Raw genomic sequence first — 14,881 nt, 5'->3', positions numbered from 1 at the left:
TCTTTCAGTCCTTAGTGTTCCAGAAGCCTGGGACACTAATGTTGTGCCCTGTGGTTTCCATGGTGACCCTTGACACACTTTTGGAACACATGTTTTCTGATGCCTAGTCCTGTGTAGAAACTCTAGAAGAAAATTGTATTTTCAATAAACAGGAGACCTTTGGTTTCCATTTTTTCAACCAAAAATACTATATATGTATTGAACATATTATTAATGGTTGTTCTTGTTGTTATTAACATCAATAATTGTATTGATTCCCATGGGAGAACAAAAATCACACTTCATATCTTCCACATACCAAGCCTTCCTACATGGAGTCTATGTTATTCTTCAAATGATATCTAAAGTAGTAGACCTGTATTTGTTAATGTAGGATAACAGCGATGTGAATAATGTAACATATACACAAAAATAATGTCTACTTACCCTAAAATGTATGTATTTTAGGTAAAATATTTCTCTTCATACCTATGTTTTATTTCCATAACATCAAATATACATTTTCTTTATATTTGTGTATTCATTCATTCAGTAAAAATTTACTATCTACTATTTGCCTGGCTCTGTGCTAGGTGCTAGGATTGCAAGTGAGAATAAGGCAGAGTTTTATTCTTAAGGAAGTTACATTCTAGAAACGGTTATAGATGAGCAATCAGGCTCCATAAGCAAGATACATGCTAGGCTGAAGTGAGCACACAGCAGAGGCCTGTGTGAGCTGCATCAGACCTGAGGCATGAGGAAAGGGTTCCCTGCAGAATCTTTGTATAGACTTGAAGGTTGAATAGGAGGTAGCCAAACAGTAGAGAGAGCAAGGCGGGACAGTATGTGGAAGGAGGAAGACACACAAGAGAACCCCAGGCAGAGGGAACAGTCTATACACAGGCCAGGAAACAGTAGAGAGAAAGGCCAGTTCAGGATTTGAAGCAGCTCCATTTGGCTCCAGCCCAGAGTATAAAAGAAAAGAGGAAGAAGGATCTTGGTAAGTTAGTCCAAAAATGTGGACTTTATCCAGAGGGCAATGGGGCACCAAAATGAAATACAGTTGACCCTTAAACAACACAGGGGTTAGGAGCACAGTTGCATATCCACATACAACCAAAAGTTAACAGCCTACTGTTTACCAGAAGCCTTGTCCATAACATAAACAGGTGATTAACACAGATTTTGTATGCTATATGTTATATATATGTTGTATTCTTATGATAAAGTAGTCAAGAAGAAAAGCAAGATTTTTCCAAATTATCACAAATCTCCAAAGATTTTCCTATATTTACTGAAAATAATCCATGTACAAGTGAACCTGTGCAGTTGAAATCCATATTGCTCAAGGGTCAACTGTATATAAATGAGGAAAAGCCTAAATTCCCCAGGCAGGGATTTTTTTTTTTTTTTTTTTTTTGAGACAGAGTCGCGCCCTGTCGCCCAGGCTGGAGTGCAGTGGCGCGATCTCGGCTCACTGCAACCTCCGCCTCCCAGGTTCACGCCATTCTCCTGTCTCAGCCTCACGAGTAGCTGGGACTACAGGTGCCCACCACCATGCCTGGCTAATTTTTTGTATTTTTCAGTAGAGACAAGGTTTCACCGTGTTAGCCAGGATGGTCTCAATCTCCTGACCTCATGATCCACCCGCCTGGGCCTCCCATAGTGCTGGGATTACAGGCGTGAGCCGCCGCACTGGGCCCCAGGCAGGGATTTTAAAAATTGACAGAAAGAGCCTGCAAAATTGTTTAACTAATTGTAAATAGATTGGACTTTACTCCATGAATCCCCCCAAAATCAGAATTACAATGGGAACGTAGGCAAAGGCCCACAATAGCGTGTTTCATTCTTTCTTTTTGCCTTTCACCATTAAAAAGACAAAATACAACTTGCCTGGTTTTCGCAGAACATGATTAAGTACTTAATGGGAAGAATTGTCTGAGATTCTTGAAATTTAATTTGCCTGTGTTGGCAATAAATGTGGATAAGATAATATAGATAACTTCTAAATTGTAACTATTTTGAGTAAAAGGACCCTAAGCAAATGTTAAAAAAAATAGAATATATAAGAATTACACTTTAGGCCAGGCGTGGTGGCTCATGCCTATAATTATAGCACTTTGGGAGGCCAAGGCAGGTGGATCACCTGATGTCAGGAGTTGGAGACCACCAGCCTGGCCAACACGGGGAAACACCATCTCTACTAAAAATACAAAAATTAGCCGGGCGCAGTGACAGGCGCCTGTAATCCCAGCTACTAGGGAGGCTGAGGCAGGAGAATCACTTGAACCCGGGAGGCAGAGGTTGCAGTGAGCCAAGACTGCGCCATTGCACTCCAGCCTGGGCAACAAGAGTGAAACTCCGTCTCAAAAGAAAAAAGAAAAAGAAAAAGAATTACGCTTCAAAAATATATTCTAATTAACTAACAAAAGTAATTTGGCATATGTAAGAAGTCGATTTCTGAAAATCTTCTTTAAAAACTTTTAGAAATAATAAATTAATGTGAATGATTTGATTATTTTACATCGTAGAGGGCAAGTTAATTGTCCTTAAGGTTTATGGAATAAAAAGAAAAAAATCAGAGCGGCACTACATGACATGTGCTCTGGGTCCCCAGAGGGGCAGCCAATCCCAGCCTTGCTCATCTCTTAAGTGAAAAACCATTCACCAGTGTGGAGATGTAATTCTTATCTAACATGCTGTATCTGTCTATGTATCATGGTGCCTTTCCTAGTGCTCTGGGACAGTTTGCTTAGTAGGTTTTCCTGATGGACTTTAGCTCATCATTGCCATTTAAAGCATTTCTCTGAAAGTGACTTCAGTTCATGGAGCATCATTAACCAAATATTACCCGCTTGCTGGCAGGGAAGACACACACACATAAAATTTGACAAGAAGACTGCTGATTTTCCAAGCTCTTTCCTATCACTTTAACTGTTCCCGGGCAGAACTTTGATTTCTGTCCCTAAACCTCTTCCTCCTCCAGACTTCGCCAGGTCAGTACATACTACCATCATTCATCCAATTGCTTAAGCCAACTCCAAGTTAAAAGTCACCTTTGGCCGGGCACAGTGGCTCATGCCTGTAATCCCAGCACTTTGGGAGGGTGAGCTGGGTGGATCACTGGAGGTCAGGAGTTTGAGACCAGCCTGGCCAACATGGCGAAATCCCGTCTCTATTAAAAACACAAAAATTAGCCAGGCATGGTGGTGCGTACTTGTAATCCCAGATACTTGGAAGCTAAGGCAGAAGATTCGTTTGAATCTAGGAGGCAGAGGTTGCAGTGAGCTGAGATCACGCCACTACACTCTAGCCTAGGCGACAAAGCTGTCTCAAAAAAAAAAAAAAAAAGTCACCTTTAATCTAACCGCCACATCCAGTCACTCCACATGATTTGCCTCTCTGCCTTCATAATGTATCCTGAATTCTTCCAATTTTGTCTCCTTGGCAAACATCATCCCTTCCCCTGGACCTCTGCAAGAGCCAAGAGCTGCAAAACTTTCATTTCTGTTTTGATCTGCAGGTAGGTCTCAAGAACTGTGGTCCAGTTGGAATTCTTCCACTATTAGGTCCTTTAAAGGTCAGTGGGGAGGGCTTATTTATTTTAGTCAGTTCTTCCCTTCATAATTTCAAGAAGGTATCCTGGGAAGAGTTACCTAGGTGTCCACTGCCTATAGTTAGTATGTGATATGAAGTCATTGCCAAGTCTGGCTGCCTCTCTTGCCTTACCTTACACATCCCCAACTCTGAATACCAGGGCCTTGTGAACCCAGACCCACATGCTGTCATGTGAAACATGTGCTTGCTTCCCGCTTCCTTTCCACTATGATTGTAAGTTTCCTGAGGCCTCTCAGTCATCATTCCTGTTAAGCCTGTGGAACTGTGAGTCAATTAAACCTTGTTTCTTCATAAATTATCCAGTCTTTATAGTAGTGTGAGGATGGACTAATACAGTTCCTGATGAAAAGACGACTTGGTTCTCTCTCTCTCTCTCTCTCTCTCTCTCATGCTCTCTTTCTCCTACTTTTCACCATGGGATGATGCAGCAAGAAGGCCCTTGCCTTTGGACTTCCCAGCCTTCAGGACTATAAGAAATAAATCTCTGTTCTTTATAAATTACCCAGTGCCAAGTATTCTACTTCAGCAACACAAAAGAGACTAAGACAGAGGGGCTTCTTTATCAGTTCATCAGATGTAACCAACTATGTATGAAGCACAATGCTGGGCATGGTTTATGCACAAACTGGAACCCCTGCTACTTGGTCATTCAGGAAAGAAATGATAAGGAGAGATGACAATAGGCATAGAAAGCCAAATTCAAGACATCTGTAGGAAATACAATTGACAGGATAGGCAACACAGACGTAGGTAAAAGTTAAGGGGGAAATGAAGAGCCGAAGATAACTCCCAGAATTGTAACTCTTTCACTGACCGGCTGCTGATGCCATTTTCTAAAACAGAAGTACAGGCTATTCATGGGAGGCAAAATGAACTCAGTTGTGCTATGGAGAATTTGAAGTATTTGCTGGACGATGAGATGGAAATACATGTTAAGCACTTTAATATATGGATTCCATGCTCAGGAGAGGCAGATGGGCTTCACTGACAGGTTTCAGATTCTCCAAAGATTAGGCACAATCTACATTGCGGAAAAGACAAGATAAGCATAGTGAGGTGATAAAGCGAATGTCCTCTAGAGACAGACTGAGTCCAAGTCCTGATCTTTCCACTTACTGGTTACTTGGACAAATGATTAACCTCTCTGTGCTTCAGTTTCCTAGTCTATAAAATGAGGATAATAAGAGTACCTACCTCATAACATCATACAAATGAAACCAGTTTGTTTGTAAAGTGTTTAGGTCAGTATTCAGAACCTAGTAAACATTCCGTCTATCTCTTCCGAATAAAAATTTTCTCCAAGGAAGAGAGTATGAAATGAGAGATGAAGAAAACTGGAATTAGCCATGGAGAATATCAGCATCTTAAGATGTAGGTAAAGAAAAAGGTATTCTTGATGTGGGTAAAGAAAGAGGTATTCTTAGAAGAGTGATCAGCAGCAGCTCCAAACGAGCTTTCTTTTCTCAAAAGACACCAAAACTGAGACACTGAGACACTGAGACACAGAAAATATCAAGAACTAACTCCTGGTGCAAGATTCTCTACAACTTTAATGGGCTGTCTCTCAAGTAATTTTTATTGATTTTATTTATTTTTATTTTATTTTCTTGAGATGGAGTCTTGCTCTGTCACCCAGGCTGGAGTGCAGTGGTGCAATCTCGGCTTACTGCAATGTCTACCTCCTGGGATAAAGTGATCCTCCCACCTCAGCCCCCAAGTACCTGGGACTACAGGCACATGCCACTGCACCCAGCTGATTGTTTTTTTTTTTTTTTTTTTTTTTTTTTTTTTTTTTTTGCAGAGACAGGGTCTTGCTATGTTACCCTGGCTGGTCTTGCCCAGACTAGTCTCAATTTCCTAGGCTCAAGCAATCCTCCCACCTGGACAGTGCTGGGGTTACAGGTTTGAGCCACCATTCTCAGCCTCTCAAGTAATTTTGCAAGTAGAGTGTAACATTTTTAGGTTCTATAGCAGTAGAAAAAGGAAAGTATATCTTTAGCTACATTAAAGAGGGAGTATTCAGTAATCCTCATCTACTTATAAAGAAGTTTCATATTTTAACAGTAATTGAGTGTGTTGTATTGGGAGAAATCGTTCTCCCAAGAGAAGTTAAATAACTACTCTGATCATAAAATAATCTGTCTACCTTATAGATTCTAGGTTGCATAATTAACATTCACAAAGTATTTTAAAAGGAAAATCACTTATGAGCCCTAAGTATTACTATGTAATTAATAATTTCCTAGACTTTATTTGATTAGAGATTACAGATGCAAAATTTGACATACCTGCTATGAAATCAGACTTTTGCTCTCAGCCTCATATTCAGCAATACTCATAGTGTGCTAATGCCATCAAAATGCAGGAAAAAAATGTACTTTTAAAAATAATTTAGTTTTTGGTAGTTCTCTACTGTTTCTACTCACATTTCCAATATCAAATGTGTAGGAATTTTCCATACCAAACAATTCTCCAATTCTCTGCCCACATCAGTTGGGTTTCCTACAGTTCAACTTAACTGTAGGACACCCAGTTGGCACGGGCAGAGAAGTTACCTGCAGTTACCTGACACTATTTACATGGAGTTAGCATCCGATCTCATAAGTTAAAGGCTCAGTACCACAAGACTGTGTCACTTCAGATGCCAGCTGTAAGTTCCCAGGTTACCAAAAGTAAAATTCTAAGCCCCCCAACAAACTGAATAGACCCCTCCTCTCCCCCAAAGTCATTCCATAGTTAACCTGAAAGACTAGATCAGGCTATGATGGAAAAGGAGGGGACCAAACATGCCTCATTATACCCTCCTCCCTTTAGAATTCAGTCACAACTGACCAGTATTAACATTAAAACAGAGACCTAAAGACTGACAAAATAGACTCTTTGTAGCAATAAGATACCAACATGACAGATAGCTAACCTTGAAAGGAATCAAAGTATTTTACCCCCAAATATATTTCTTTGACATATTTTGAAATGGCCCTGCAAAGCTGTCTGTTGTGGGGAAAATCTACTTTCTGTAGAGAATCCTCTCCCCCTTTCCAGGTCTTTTCCCTGATCCAGGAGAGAATTAACTAAGAGTCTGGCACCTTTTTAAGTCTGACAAAAAAACATGTACAATATATTCTCTCTGAAGCCTGCTACCTGGAGGCTTCCTCTACATGACAAAAACCTTGTTCTCCACAACCCCTTATCTTAACCCAGACACTCCTTTCTATTGATTCCAGGTTTTTGTTTTGTTTTGTTTTGTTTTTTTAGATGGAGTTTCACTCTTGTTGCCCAGGCTGGAGTGCAATGGCACGATCTTGGCTCACCGCAACCTCCGCCTCCCGGGTTCAAGCGATTCTCCTGCCTCAGTCTCCCCAGTAGCTGGGATTACAGGCATGAGCCACCACACCTGGCCAATTTCGTATTCTTAGTTGAGATGGGGTTTCTCCATGTTGGTCAGGCTGGTCTCCAACTCTTGACCTCAGGTGATCCGCCCACCTCGGCCTTCCAAAGTGCTAGGATTACAGGCGTGAGCCACTGCACCCATCCTGATTCCAGGTCTTTAGATAATAACTTAGCTTTTTAACCAATTGCCAATCAGACAATCTTTGAATCTACCTATAACCTAGGATATCCCTCTCCCTACAAGTTGCCCCGCCTTTTCAGACCAAACCAGTGTACATCTTACATGTATTGATTGATGTTTTACATCTCCCTAAAACATATAAAATCAAGCTATAGTCTGACCACCTCTGGCACGTGTTCTCAGGACCTCCCTGGGGCTATGTTATGGGTCCTGGTCCTCAGATTTGGCTCAGAATAAATCTCTTCAAATATTTTCCAAAGTTTTACTCTTTTCATCATCATCACCAATCACACATAAGTCGGGGTTTTCCACAACCCCTTCCTCAGATTCAGTAATTTGCTAGAATGGCCACTGAACTCAGGAAAGTATTTTACTTACAATTACCAATTTATTATAAAGAGTTCAAATCAGGAACAGCCAAATGGAAGAGGCATAAGGAAGGGTATGGAGGAAGGGGCACAAAGCTTCCATGACCTGTGTGCACACCACCCTCCCAGCACCTTCATGTGTTCACCAACTCAGAAGCTCTTCAAACTTTGTCATTTAGGGGTTTTTATGGCAGTTCCACTATGTAGGTATGGTTGATAAATCACTGGCCATCAGTGACAGGACTCTGTCTCCAGCATCTCTCTCTCTCCTCCCCAGAAGTCCTGAGCGGGGGCTGAAAGTTTCACAAGGTTAGTTGCTCTGGCAATCAGCCCCTATCCTGAAGCCATTGAGGGGTTCCCCAAAAGTCACCTTAGTATGGTTGGAAGAGACTTATTATGAATAACAAAAGATGCTCTTATTTTTACCACTAGGGAACATGTCTAAGTCATGTGGCACCAAAGCATGTTACTGGTGGCGAATTCATACAGGTAGATAGTAATCTCAATTCTTGCCTTCTCAGAAGAAAGAATTTGACCAAGGCGGCATAAGGCAGAGTGAAAGACTAAGACAAGTTTTAGAGGAGGAGTGAAAGTTTATTAAAAAGTTTTAGGCAGGAATGAAAGAAAGTAAAGTACATTTGGAAGAGGGCCAAGTGGGCGACGTGAGAGAGTCAAACACCATGCCCTGTTAGACCTTTGGCCTGGGGTGTTATACAATGACACGCTTCCAGGGGGTTGCGTCCTTCTCCCCTGATTCTTCCCTTGGGGTGGGCTGTCTGCATGCACAATGGCCTGCCAGCACTAGGGAAGGACTGCATGCGCTGATCCTGTGTTTACTGACATTGTGCCCATGCTCATTTGAAGCGTTTTTCCCTTACCAGTCAAGGGTTTAAATTCCACCATTTTGCCTCTTAATGTGCATGCTTGAGCCCACCCACCCAACTTCTGAGATCTCACCTGGAAGCAGCTAGTCACTAGTTTCAGGTGTTTCCCATCTCTTGGGAGACTGCCTTTCCCTGGCACTGGCTAATAAATGATTATTTAGAGAGAAAGTTATCAACTGCATGACCATCATCTGATGGGCACCTGATGTTCCTGGTTGGGTGGTGGGTAGGGAGGCCTCTCATGCCCTGCCCATATCTGCCTACCTATAGTAACACTATCACCCCTATCGTTTGGGAAATTCCAAGGGTTTTAGAATTCCGTGTCAGGAACTGGGGACAAAGATCAAATACATATTTCTTATTTATCACAGGTAGAAAAAGAAAAGAAGGCTAGGAATTACTTGCAAAAGGAAGCTTTCTCAGTCTTTCCGTTTTCTAAAGACTTTGTTGCATTTCCCCAAAATTATTTAAGAAGGGGCCTTTAATTGCAAATATGCTAATTATAAACTGAAAGTTAGTATTCATTGTGTAGCATGGTGCATTTGAGCTTTATTAAGTTTTAGATTAAATCTAAATACACAGTGTCTTAATTTAATTTAAATTAAATTAAGATTTAAATTAATTTAAATCTGCTTCCCCAAGAAGCAGATTTTGAAACAAGAATTCAAATGCAAGTAATTTATTTGGGATGTACAAGGAAACCATCTGGGAAGTGAAGAAATGGGACAAGGAAGTAAAGGCAACTAATAGAGGGTGTGTCCTTGAGCCTAGCTACCACTGGCTTGGTGTGATATAAAACCATGAGCCTCAGAATTATCCCTACAGGAGCTGTGATATTTATCCACCAACTCCCATCACCCATTGGTGGAGGGCTGCTCCTAGGGGTGGTAATTTCTGAGCATTTCCTTTGGTGCCTGCAGGATTCAAAAGTCCTTAGGCACAAAGATGCAGATGTTGGCAGGTGGAAGTCTTGGAAGCCAAGGGGAAGGGAGCGTACAGTGTCAAAGATAACAGAAAATCAAAATCAGAAAGAACAATTGCCTTTGGTTTTCTCAAATAGAATGTAGTTTTTCTGTTGCCTTTCAGGCAAAACCTCCTCAAAATTTTTCTGTCTTCTCTGTCTCTGATCCTTCTCCTCTCATTGTGTCTTCAACACACTCTAATCAAGCTCTGTACCCACCATTCCACCAGAACTGTTCTTGTCAAGGTCACCAGTGATCCACAAGATGCTAAATTCAATGGTCAATTCTTAGTCCTCATCTTACTGGTCCTATTACTAGCATTGATTGATTGATTGATTGATTGATTGAAACAGGGTCTCACTCTGTTGCCAAAGCTGGAGTGCAGTGGCACACCCACGGCTCACTGCAGCCTCAACAGCTCCTCCCACCTCATCCTCCCAGGTAAAGCTGGTACCACAGGCGTAGAGATGGGGTCTCCCTATGTTGCTCAGGGACAATAAACTGGTCTCAAACTCCTAGACTCAAATGATCCTCTTGCCTTGGCCTCCCAAAGTACTAGGATTACAGGCATGGGCCACCACACCTGGCTCTATTTAACCCCATTGTTTGCTTCCTCCTCCTCTGAGCACTTTCCTTAATTGGCTTTCATGACATCATAGATCCTGGTTTTTTTGTTTCCCTTCCATCTCATGGGCTGCTGCTTTTTCAGACTCTCTCCTAATTTTTTGGGCTTCTTAAAATTGGAGTACCCAGGACTCAGAACCTATATACACTTCTCTATCTCAGCCATTCCCTTTGTGATGTCATCTAGTCACATGACTTTTAACTGTGATCTATATATTTACTTGCAAATGTTTATCTCCAACCCTGACCTCTCTACTGATCTCCTGACATATATTTAACTGTATACTAGACATTTTCACTTAAATGTCCAAAAGACCTTTCAAACTTAGTTTGCCCCAAAACAAATTCCTGATCTTTCCTCTAAAACTTGGTCCTCATGCAATCTTGCTCATCTCCGTTGATGACAACTCTACCTTTTTGGTGGCTTAGGCCAAAAACTTTGGAATTATCCTTGACTTCCCTCTTCATTCTATACCACATCTAATTTATAGCAATCCTCTGTTACCTCTGTCTTCAAAATATATTCAGAACTGGAACAGTTCTCCAGCAAGTGCCATATCCAAGCCACCATCATCTCTGAATAATTGCAAGAATCTCCTACCTGGCTTCCCTCGGAGGAGCCAGAGGGATCTCTTTAGAATGCTAAATAAGGTCATATCACTTCTTGGCTCAAAAACTCTTTAATAATACCCCAAATCATTTGGAGTGAAATCATTCAGAACAAAAGCCAAAATCTATTGTTGCTGTGTTTTCTTGAGACAGAGTCTCGCTCTGTCACCCAGGCTGGAGTGCAGTGGTGCAATCTCAGCTCACTGCAACCTCTGCCTCCCAGGTTCAAACGATTCTCTTGCCTTGGCCTCCCAAGTAGTTGGCATTACAGGCATGTGCCACCATGCCTGGCTAAACTTTGTATTTTTAGTAGAGATGGGGTGTCACCATGTTGGCCAGGCTGGTCTCAAATTCTTTTTTTTTTTTTTTTTTTTTTTTGAGACGGAGTCTCGCTCTGTCACCCAGGCTGGAGTGCAGTGGCCGGATCTCAGCTCACTGCAAGCTCCGCCTCCCGGGTTCACGCCATTCTCCTGCCTCAGCCTCCCGAGTAGCTGGGACTACAGGCGCCTGCCACCTTGCCCGGCTAGTTTTTTGTATTTTTTTAGTAGAGACGGGGTTTCACCGTGTTAGCCAGGATGGTCTCGATCTCCTGACCTTGTGATCCGCCCGTCTCGGCCTCCCAAAGTGCTGGGATTACAGGCTTGAGCCACCGCGCCCAGCCGGTCTCAAATTCTTGACCTCAAGGGATCCACCGGCCTTGGCCTCCCAAAGTGCTGGGATTACAGGCATGAGCCACCGCACCCGGCCAAAAGCCAAAATCTTTAGAATGGCATGTAAGGCTCTAAGTAACATAGTCCCCCGTCACCTCTCCAACCCCATCTCTTATCACTGTACCCCATATTCCTATTGACTCCAGTGATATTGGTCTTTGCAGTTCCTTGGACATTCCAGACACTTCCATACGAGGGTTCTTACCCTTGCTGTTCCCTCTGCCAAGGGCTCACTAACTCACCTTCTTTGCTCAAACGTCATCTTCGCAGTGAGACCTTCCCTGACCACTCTCCTTTTTTTTTTTTTCCAGTCCTGTGTGTTTCAGACGACCAACCTTTCAAGATCTAACCCCACACTCCCTTCCAGCACTCCCCATCTCCCTTCCTTGATTGGTTCTTCTCCATAGCACTTATTATTTTCTAACATGCTGGATATTTTACTGATTATTTTGTTCATTGTCTCGTCACTAGATTACCAATTCCACTCAGCAAGAGTTTCTGCCAATTTTGTCACTGCTCAAAGCCTAGAACAGTACCTGGCACATAGTGGCTACCCCGCAAATATTTTACCTTGTTAACTAAATGGTTTAATTAATTAAACTTATTGACCTCATTGACTAGTTAACTAACAGCAAATGATGAAGACTGAAGTAGTTTGAGAAGTGACTGGAAGGTGAGGAATATGAGACTGATCATATTCCTTTTTTCTTTTTTTCTGAGACAGGATCTTACTGTCACTGCATTCCGGCAGGAGTGCAGTGGCACAATCATAGCTTGCTGCAGCGTCAACCTCCCAGGCTTAAGTGATCCTCCCACCTCAATCTCCTAAACGGCTGGGACTACAGGCATGCACCACCACAGCTAACTAATTTTAACATTTTTTTGTAGAGACGAGTCTCATTATGTTGCCCAGGCTGGTCTCAAACTCCTAGGCTCAAGAAATCCTCTCACCTTGGCCTCTGTTAAGTGCTGGGATTATAGGTGTGAACCACCACATCCAGCCAAAAACAACACTTTTAAGAAGCTTGGGGCTGGGTGTGGTGGCTTACGCCTGTAATTCTAGCACTTTGGGAGGCCAAGGCAGAAGGATCTCCTGAGGTCAGGAGTTCAAGAGTAGCCTGGCCAAAATGATGAAACCCTGTCTCTACTAAAAATACAAAAATTAGGTGGGCATGATTGCACACACCTGTAATCCCAGCTATTTGGGAGGCTGAGGCAGGAGAATTGCTTGAACCCAGGAGGCGGAGGTTGCAGTGAGCCAAGATCATGCTACTGCACTCCTGCTTGGGCAATAGGGTGAGAATACATCTAAAAAAAAAAAAAAAGAAAGAAAGAAAAGAAGAGTCCATTATGGTCGCTGCTGCCCTGAGGAGGATGAGGAAGCTCTCACAAGCAAAACTGCTGCTCGGGTCGGCCATCCAAGCCCTTGCGGGGCTGGCGCGGCTGCTGGTCTTGGCCCTCCTGCTCGTGTCTGCCACTCTATCCAGTGTTGTATCACGGACTGATTCACTGAGCCAAACTGTACTTAACTCAGATATTTCTACCCCGAATGTGAATGCTTTAACACATGAAAAACAAACCAAACCTTCTATTTCCCAAGTCAGTACCACCCTCCCTCCTACACCGAGTACTGAGAAAAGTGGAGGAGCATCTGTGGCTCCTCATCCCTCCCCTACACCTCTGTCTCAAGAGGAAGCTGATAACAATGAAGATCCTAGCATAGAGAAGGGGGATCTTCTCATGCTGAACAGTTCTCCATCCACAGCCAAAGACACTCTGGACAGTGGTGATTACGGAGAACCAGACTATGGCTGGACCATGGACCCCAGGGACGACGACGAGTCTGATGACACCTTGGAAGAAAACAGGGATTACACGGAAATTGAACAGTCAGTGAAATCTTTTAAGATGCCATCCTCAAATATAGAAGAGGAAGACAGCCATTTCTTTTCTCATCTTATTAATTTTGCTTTTTGCATTGCTATTGTCTACATTACATATCGCAACAAAAGGAAGATTTTTCTTCTGGTTCAAAACAGGAAATGGCGTGATGACCTTTGTTTCAAAACAGTGGAATACCATTGCCTAGATCACAATGTTAATGAGGCAATGTCTTCTTTGAAGATTACCAATAATTATATTTTTTAAAGTCTTGTGATTTGAGTTTGTTTATTATGTAATTTTATTTGCTTGACTTTTTATATGATATTGTGCCGATGTTTGACATAGGCAATTGGTACTTAAATGAGAGGTGGGTCTCTCTTTTGCCTTGGTGCTTTGGAAATTAAATGTCACAAACAAGAAGTATATAATGTTTTATCTGTACTTTTAGAGGTGAGTTTAATCAGGTGTCCAAAATGCGAGTTAAGCATTACCTTATATTTACACTGTTAGTTTTTATTGTTTTAGATTTATCGTGCTTTTTCTGGAAGTATTAGTGATGCTACTTTTAAAAGTTCCCAAACTTGTAACTAAATTGTAACATATCTGGTACTGACTCATATTCATTCTCTGCCCTTCAAATACTATTTTTTAACCACACATTTTTTTGTGGTCCCAAACTGTAATGTACAAGGATATGTGTGATAATTCTTTGGATTTGAGTGGTATTTTTTTTTCTTCCAAGAAAACTGCTTTGGATATTTTTAGATAATTTAAACATAATTTAGGATAACGATATTGCTCAATCTGACCACAATTTTAGGTAAAACATTAAATGTGTCAAGAAATCTTGCAACATAGATTCTGCAGCTTGCAGTGGACATAGATAAAATGTTACAGAGATACTATTTGTTTTGGTTTGAATTACTATATTAAATTTAGAAGTGGAAACTGTGGTAAAATATTACATACATGTACAGTTGCCTTTAGTTAGCAATTGATTGTAGCATGGATTCCTCTAAGGTTTCAAGCATTGAGCAGAGTTTAAAATTATATCACATTTGTTTACTTCATTTATTATTTTATAGTAAATCTGAATAAATCTTAGGGGCCATTATCACTTAAATAATACTGTATTGCAAATTAAAATTACACCTGAATGAAGTTGTTTGTATACATAAAGTATATTTGTGTACAATGACCTTTTTTCCTCCACACTTGTTTTCCTTTGTTTTTGTTTTTTATGGCAACTGGAAATTATTTACTATATTTCATTTGTGTCTATCATAAAGAACTGATCAATATGTAAATATGTGATTTGAACCATGGTTGACTTACAAGTGTCACTACAACCCTTTAGAAAACATAATATATGTTAAGTAGGGCCCAGGTGAGCCAGTGGGCTTGTGCTACGCCGTCCGTCCTGTCTCTCAGGTGGACAGTGTACTTTCCTAATAAGGAAGGGAAGTGCAATGGAAACACCTCCAAATTGTTTTATTGCAGTAATTTTTTTATATCTGAAACTGTATTATTTAGTATTTTGAATAAGATTTTTAAAAATAAATGGCAAAGATATGTATATATACAAAAAGAAGTTTGGATGAGAAGGGAAAATAAAAGATAGAGCAGGGTCATGAGAGTGTCGAAGAACCAAGAGAATGTTTTGTTTTGTTTT

The 14,881-nt window shown here is 41.4% G+C and overlaps 1 pseudogene across 1 annotated transcript; it reads left to right on the top strand.

The window, feature by feature from the left end:
* Positions 1–12,675: 12,675 nt before the first annotated feature.
* On the top strand, positions 12,676–14,542 carry LOC105506895 (annotated as a pseudogene). Its single transcript, XR_001001006.1, has one exon. The product of XR_001001006.1 is annotated as a keratinocyte-associated transmembrane protein 2 pseudogene (transcript).
* The last annotated feature ends 339 nt before the right edge of the window (positions 14,543–14,881 follow it).

Source organism: Colobus angolensis, unplaced genomic scaffold (assembly GCF_000951035.1).
Source record: "Colobus angolensis palliatus isolate OR3802 unplaced genomic scaffold, Cang.pa_1.0 Scaffold141, whole genome shotgun sequence".
Taxonomy (NCBI): Eukaryota; Metazoa; Chordata; class Mammalia; order Primates; family Cercopithecidae; genus Colobus; species Colobus angolensis.
The sequence above is the reverse complement of the archived record's forward strand: the minus strand, read 5'-3'. Positions and strand labels throughout refer to the sequence as shown.